This window comes from Tamandua tetradactyla, chromosome 9 (assembly GCF_023851605.1).
Source record: "Tamandua tetradactyla isolate mTamTet1 chromosome 9, mTamTet1.pri, whole genome shotgun sequence".
Taxonomy (NCBI): Eukaryota; Metazoa; Chordata; class Mammalia; order Pilosa; family Myrmecophagidae; genus Tamandua; species Tamandua tetradactyla.
Genome location: NC_135335.1, coordinates 45,826,451 through 45,834,585, shown reverse-complemented (window position 1 = coordinate 45,834,585; position 8,135 = coordinate 45,826,451). Strand labels below are relative to the sequence as shown.

The 8,135-nt window shown below is 38.6% G+C and overlaps 2 pseudogenes; one reads left to right on the top strand and one right to left on the bottom strand.

Annotated features, from left to right (window-relative positions):
- Nucleotides 1-2,277: 2,277 nt before the first annotated feature.
- Nucleotides 2,278-5,849, bottom strand: LOC143645670 (T-complex protein 1 subunit theta pseudogene; annotated as a pseudogene).
- Nucleotides 5,850-6,929: 1,080 nt separating this feature from the next.
- On the top strand, nt 6,930-7,890 carry LOC143645669 (cell cycle checkpoint protein RAD17 pseudogene; annotated as a pseudogene).
- Nucleotides 7,891-8,135: the final 245 nt, after the last annotated feature.

The following is an 8,135-nucleotide window of genomic DNA, read 5'->3' as shown; positions in this document are numbered from 1 at the left end:
GGAACTGCTGAGACCCCACACAGAACTATAAGCTCCCTAAGCCATGGACGCTGGTGCCCCTCTCCCACAGCATGGCATGCTGGTTCTCTGAGTGAGAAGGAAACAGACTTTACTAGCAGCAGGGACTTAGCTCAACCAAGCTCCAATTGCAGAATTAATTAACAAATTCTGACTACTGAACATAGGCCCCCAGCTCAGATAAACCTAGAATAAAGAGCTAAAGGTACTAGGAGTTTTTGCCCCAGCAGAGAGGGGGCAGGGCTGATGGGATAAAAAGGGAGAGAGAGAGAGAGAAGGGAGAGAGGCTTTTTTAGTTGGCCAGCATAAAATACTTGAAAAAGGCTGGAACCTCCAAAATCGGGGCACATAGAACCTGGAGATACACAGAGCACTGTACCAACTTAATCTCTTGATTGATAAATCCGAGGAACAGGGATTCCTCTCTGAAAAGGATTTTTTTCCTTTGTTCTACTAATTAACACCATTAGATAGAACTGCAAGGCCTCTCAGTCTCCAACTGCCCCAGACAAGGATGGAATTAAGTTTGTCTGAGAGACAAAGTGAATAATCAGGTGACAGGAGTTAATTCCCTAAAGGCTGTACCTTCCCCAAGAGAAAGGTGGGGCACAGCTCAACTGGAATCCCTCCTTCAAGGAATTCAGGCCCCAGGGACTGGAAAACTGAAGTAATTAATGCCTACCTACAACCTCAGCTCTGTCTCAGGCATGCCCCTAGCAGGCAGAGTCTGCTGAAGCGAAAGGCACCCCATCACTTTATGCTGGTGGGAAGCCACAGGCAAAAAGCACCATATACTCAACAGGATAAGAAACCTACATAGTCTAGAGACTTGATAGACTGCTGCTGGGTCTCACCCTCAGGAAAAATTGATGCAGGCACCTCTTTCCTCCTGAGAAGAGCCCAGTCCAGTCTGGAAAAAATCTGACTGGGGTCTATAATATTTAAGGAGGCTCAGAAAGAAAAACTGGGCCCATATAGTGAGGACAAAAAACAGAAAAACAAGAAATGAAAAATTCTTATCAGTTAAACAGAACATATGCTATAGATCTAGAATAAGCTGAACTGAATGTCAAAGAACAGATGAAGAACAAAGCCATCCAGTAAGAAAATCCTAGGTAAAGCAGTGAAAACAACCTCTAGAATAAACTAATTAAGGACATCAAAATCCTAGCACCAGTAGGAAAAGTGAAGATATGGCCCAGTCAGAGGAACAAACTAACAATTCAAATGAGATACAGGAGTTGAAACATCTAATTCAGGATGTTCAAATAGACATGGAAAATCTCATCGAAAATCAATTCACAAATTTCATTAGTGGTAAATGAAAGCGAGGGGTAAGGGGTATGGTATGTATAGGTTTTTTTCTCTATTATCATTTTATTTCTTTTTCTGTTGTCTTTTTATTTCTTTTTCTAAATTGATGCAAATGTACTAAGAAATGATGAATGTGCAACTATGTGATGATATTGGGAATTATTGATTGTATATGTAGAATTGAATGATATTTAAATGTTTTGTTTGTTAATTTTTTTAATTAATAAAAAAGTTAAAAAAAATCAAATCACAGGGTTGTGGGAGGATATAAAGAAAGCATTGGGTGAACAAAAAGAAAAAACTGAAAGTTTGAGAAAACAATCAGAATGTATGGGAATGAAAGGTACAATTTCAATCTTCTCAAAGAACCAAATTTTTGTTTTGCTGATTCTTTCTGTTGTTTTATGTTTTTCTCCAGTTCATTTATTTCCACCTTAATCTCTGTTTTTATCTTTTTCTATTTGCATTGGGGTTAGTTTGCAGTTCTCTCTTTAGTTCTTCCAGGTGAGCAGTTAAGTCCTCTATTTTTGCTCATTTTTTCACTTTTAATACATGCATTTAGGGCAATAAGTTGCCCTAAATCTTGGGTCTAAGCAGCATATAGATGGTTCATATTTTTAATTTATTCTGCCAAACTGTATCTTTTAATTGGTTAGTTTAGTCCATTAACATTCAAAGTTATTGCTGTAATAGCAGTTCTTGAATTTACCATCTTATCCTTTAGTTTTTATTTGTCAGATTTCTATATTTCCTCCTCTCTCTCTTTTTATCCTTTATGTTACCTTTAATGATACACTTCAATTATGTGCTCTCCTGTAGACTTCCTCATCTTGTCTGTTTTTCAGCCAACAAAACTACCTTTAGTATGTTTTTTTTTTTGATAGTAACAACACGTTTATATTTTATCATCCAACCAAGTATACAAAACATGAAACACTTCTTAAGGAAAACATCAGGTAATTCTGGGAGTAATAATACAAATACAGCTTTCACCTATAGTAAATTAAACAATTCAATCATTTTGGTCATCATCCCAGTCTTTCTTCCCACTTGGAGGCTTGGGCCCACCAGTTGGTTTTGCCATGATGATCTGATCTACTCTAAGGACAGTGATAGCAGCATTAGTAGCCAGTTTAATAGCCCAGTATTTCCCCAGGTGAGTATCTAGAACACCAGCTTCCAACGTGTCCTTTACAGCAGGAACTTCAGCCTCGATATCTAATCCAACATTTTTATTTCCTTCTTGATGTACTGCATAAAGTTTAGATATTACTTTATTGGCCTTAACACCAGAATTTTCTGCCAGTGCCCGGGGAATAGCTTCAAATGCCTCAGCAAACTTCTTAATAGCGTACTGTTCAAGTCCAGGACATGCCTCTCCATATGATGTGATCTGCTTGGCCAATTCAATTTCTGTTGCCCCACCTCCAGGTACAAGATGTTTATCCCTTGTGAGAACTTTGAAAGTATTAACACCATCATCCACAGCCCTTTCTATATCATCCATCAGATTGTCTGTAGAGCCTCGAAGTACTATAGTAGAAATGGCATCATCTTCCTTTTCATGCTTAAAAACAACCACCTGTGTGTCTCCAACTTCTGAGAGAGAAACACTGTCACAATGGCCCATTTCTTCCAGGATAGGAGGAGTCAATCTAGGAAGAGCTGTAGCACCAACTGTTTTACACAGTCTTCTGAGACCCCACTTTGAGTTCAGCCTCACCAACATGATATTATATTTATTTGCATCATGAAGAGCCATGTCTGCTACTTTGCCACCTGTTACTATGACATTTGCACCGGTATCAGTGATAGTTTTCACTTGTACATCCATGAGATTTTCTTCCCCTTTGCTAAAATCCATCAATTCTTCAGCAGACTTTATCAATACCATTCCCTTAGTTTCTGTTATCATGCCATCAAAAAGACAAGAGTACACTGCTATTTTTGCATCTTTGACAGATGTTACATTGCCTTCAGTTTCTTTCTTAAAAACCATGCCATGTAATACTGAAGAGGAATTGATACCAGAGCCCAGAATTTTGCAAACTCTAATGTTATCAACGTTGAAATGACCGGAATCAGGAAAAATTGATACACATGCCTGAGCAATAAGCTTGGCCAGAAACACTTCATTACCATACTGTTTACTCATTATGGAAGTATGAAGTAGAGATGACACTTCATCAACATCTCGAAGGTTTTTTGCAGAACAACATACCAAATCCGGAAGAATCTCATGTGCTTTTTTGCAGGCTATTTCATAACCTTCTATCACCTCTGAAACTGACAGGCCAATCCTCAAAAGCTCTTCAGCCAATTCCAGAAGAGCTCCAGCAAATACCAGAACAAAATTTGTGCCATCTCCTACCTCTTGCTCTTGCATGTGAGAGGCCATTACGATCATTTTTGCAGCAGGATGCTGCACTTCTAACTCTCTTAAAATAGTTGCTGCATCATTTGTCACAAACAGTATGTTTTGTAGAGCTAGTCTCTTGTTGACATATTCTCTTAGTCTTTGTCTTTGAAGATTTAATCTCTTCCTCATTTCTGAAGGACAGCTTGACTGGATAAAGAATTCTTGGCTGGAAGCCTTTCTCATTCTGGGTCTTAAACATATCATACTACTGCCTTCTTGTGTCCATGGTACCTATTGATTAGTCTGAACTCAGTTTTATGTAGTTTCCCTTGTCTTTAGAGGATCATTTTTCTCTTCCTGCTTGCATGACTTTCTACTCCTCTTCAACATTTGACATACTAATTAGTGTGTGTCTTGGAGTAGGCCTATTTGGGCTTATTCTACTTGGGTTTTATTGGACTTCTTTGCTTTGCATATTTATGTCTTTTGTAAGTGATAGGAAGTTTTCCCCTATTATCTCTTCAACTAATGTTCCTAGCCCTTTGCAATCTCTTCTCCTGGGCACCAGTGATTCTTATGTTTGCATGTTTAACGTTGTCCATCATTTTCCTGATATCCAGTTCCATTTTTAATTTTTCTTCCCATGTATTCCTTTGTGTGCCTGTTTAAATATCTTGTATTCTAGCTCAATTATTCTTTCTTCCACTTCTTCAAATCTGCTGTTATGTGTCTCTACTAATTTTTTAATTTGGTCTACAATGTCTTTTATCTCTGTGAGTTCTGCTGTCTTTCTATTTATCCTTTCAAATTCTTCTTTATGCTCTGCCGATGTCTTCTTGGTATCCTTTATGTCATTATGAACATTCTTGATTGGTTGTTCCAAATTCTGTGCTCCCTCCAGTATTTTAATTTGGTCACCTGGCTGAGCCATATCTGCCTGAATCCTAACATGCTTTGTGATTTTCTGCTGCAGTTGGGGCATTAGATTATCTTGATAAGTTTATTTCACAAGTTGATTTCCTTCACTCATCTAATATTTTATATTTGCTTAGGTTTGCATTGAAGGTCCCATTTTGTGCTTGGATTGCCAGTAATTCCCCTTTTCCTTGAGGGCCTTTTAAAAGCTAAGCAGACACCCCCTTACATGGGACATGGCATTATGGGGTCAAAGTCTCCCTTGGCAAAGTGGGAAATGAATCCGAGGGATGAGCCTGGCAATTGAACAATGGGATTGATACGCCTTCCTGACTAAAAGGTGGAAAAGAATGCAACAAAATAAGGTATTGGTTGCTGATAGAGCTCAAAAAGAGTTAAGAGGCTCTTCTGGAGGCTAAAATTATGCAAGATTCAGCTAGATATTTCTATTTACCATGTTTTGCCAAACCCCAACCAAAACCATTCCTATAAAACCTAAAGAACACCTATGGCTGTCTCTGAGATTCTACTAAAGCACATGCACTATGATTACTTTACAGAAACCTACAACCCCAGATTGGTTGGTAGGCTAGATAAGTCCTGTAACCACAAGGTGACAGCCTCTTTGGAGCATCAACAAGTTCCATCTCCTTATTCCATATTACTGACAGCCCTTTCCACCATGAAAAAGTTACAATGGGTATAGTCCAAATACTCCTAATGATTAGGAGAAATATCAAAGGAGGAGATGGAGTTATAACAGAGAAGATAGGATTTAACAAATGAATATGACTACTGAATCATTATATCAATATTTCTTTTAGTCGCCAATGTTTGGGAGCAGCTAGAAGGAAAAATCTAAAATTGTGATGATCTGTAACCCACACTAAACTCTGAAATCTCTTCTATAACTACTTGTATAATGTACAATGAAATGTACCACTTTTTTGTATATATGCTATATTTCACAATAGAAGAAATATATATTGAAAAAAAACTAGGCAGATAGCCAGTTTGCCAGAGTGCACTTTCTCTTCTGTCCAGAAAATGGTGCTATTACAACACCTGTTCCCCTCAGTCCTGCTTCTCCCCAGCTGTGGTAGTCAACTAAGCAGAGTGGAGACCCAATGTATTCGAGTCAGGGCTGCTATTCTCAGTGTGCACAGAATGCTACCAACCCTTGGGCAATGTATACCTCAGCAGAGTCTCTCTTTATGGGCCTGATGGATCTGGTGGTCTCCATGCTTCTGCTGTGAGGCCAGGTATTTCAGCTGCACATGCCCACAGCCAGCTTGGAAATGCATGGCAGTTGGTTCCAGCATGAGACATGTTCCAGCATAGTCCTGGCATGGGGTGGGGTAACTAGTCATGATAAGGGACATGGAAGCTAGGTGCATTGCCCTGTGGGGTAGTTAGTTGTTCATGGTACCTGGTAGGACAGCTAGTTGTGGCAGTCAGCTGGATGTGCTTCCAAGTTCCTCACAGGAGCTCCCAGCCATAGTGCTGAGAGATCTCCCAAGCTAACTAAGGGGTAGGCTGGAGTGAGGTATGGTCCATTCCTACGGACCCAGACTCCCCCACATGCTGTTGCCTGCCCTCAATGAGGTTATGGATGAACACACTCACCCCTTTTTCTCTATTTCTATTTCTCTGGTTGTTCATCCAGGATCTCCCTATGTAATGTAGAAAACCCTCTCTGATCATTCACACCCTGGAACTGCTGTCCTGATCATTTTTCTGTCCCTTTTCTCATTGTCCAATGCAGCCTGGTTAACTCAGCCTATCCTACTCTACCATCTTCCTGGAATTTGATAGATTCTTATATAAACAGTCAAAAAATGACAGACAATAGGAAAATAATTGATTATCTAATGACTAAATGAAAACTCTACAGCCTTATAATAGTTATGGTATGTCCTAGGTTTGATACATATCTTAGAAGACAGGACATTAACTTGTTGAGATCACTAGCATATGACTGTTGATGAGGAAGAGAAATTTATAAAACATTCATTCGATACCTTTGCCAAATGAAATCCCCCACAAATTAAAATAAGAAATGAAACTTAGGTATAAACATAGTTTTGTTTATAAATCTCAACACACATCAATCTTACTTGAAATTTTATGGTTTTGATGTTTTTTTAAGTGCTTAATAGAAATTCAAACTTCATTTTAAGATCATGGATTTGAGTGTGCACTAACATTGAAATTTCTCAGCATTAATGTTTAATTATCAGACAAGAATCAAGCAAAAAAATACTACTTCAAAGACAGCTTTTATTTGGCTTCCTTGTTTCTTTCCAACACTGATTATTCTAAGATGTTTTATTCTCATACATTACACATAGTTCAAAGGAAGTATGAAAAGATCAGTCAATGCCCCCTTATATTTATTATCTCTGACAGTATCAATGCAGATAATGATTAAAGGCTAGTGTTTGCTAAAGAAATTGAAGAAGAGTGTTCTGTGTAAAATATTAGTTTCAACCCTGTGGCACCAAAAATTTTGATGAAATTTCTTAATCAAACAGTGAAGATAAAAGCTAAAAGAAAATAGTGAAGAAAGAAGCTAATAAGAATGGAAGAAAAATTATTGTCCCTGATAAAGTTTCTTCAAAGTTCCTCTGTCAAGGTTGTTCTGGTGATATCAGAAGGGTAATAAACAACCTCTAGTTTTCTTAGAGTGAACAATTTGTGGTCAAGAAAAAAGGGACTGTCTTCATTAAGATCAGATGCTGCTATGTCAAAATCAAAACAAAAGGAAAAAACTGAGAGGATTTCTGAAAATCAAGAGATCCAAGCTATTGATGGAAAAGATGCTTCTCCTTCCTATTCAGAGCTTTGGGGGAAAATTGTATTGCAAAAAAAATGTATTTTGTAAAAAATTTCATCTCCCTTAACTTGCTTCCCCATTTCTCAATTAAACAAGCAATGGTCAAACTGAGGAAATAGTAGAAATATCACACATGCTAAGAAAGTTATTTCATTTATGTCATCACCAAAATTACATAGTTTTCTTCATGGATCTAGATGACCTCAGGAGAGCCAATGAATTTCTGATGTCTTCAATGGTGACAGGAATATGTGCTCTTTACTCAGAGAGTATAGTTCATCTATAGGTATTAGAGGTGTGATGCATTTCAAAAAGCCTGAGGACTTGTTCATTGTCGAGGAGGATAAAATTTTCAACCCGTGCACAATCCCATTGGTTTCTAATAAGTAAAAAGTATTTGGCGAGGACTTCTGGGCCAAGATGTCAGCTTGACACTGCGCACATTTAAGTTCATCCATCAGAACAACTACTAAATAACCAGACATGGTACAGACAGCTCCTGGGGCCACATCAGTGACCAGACATACAGCGTACCCCAATCTGGACCAGCCAGACTGGCTGCGAGCACCCCCAGAATCATGAGTTCCCCAAGCCATGGTGACCAGCGCCGCTCCCCAACAGGCTGCTTCCCAGAAGGGAAAGGAAAGTGACATTACCAGCAGCAGGGGCTGAGCTCAACCAAACGCCAATTGT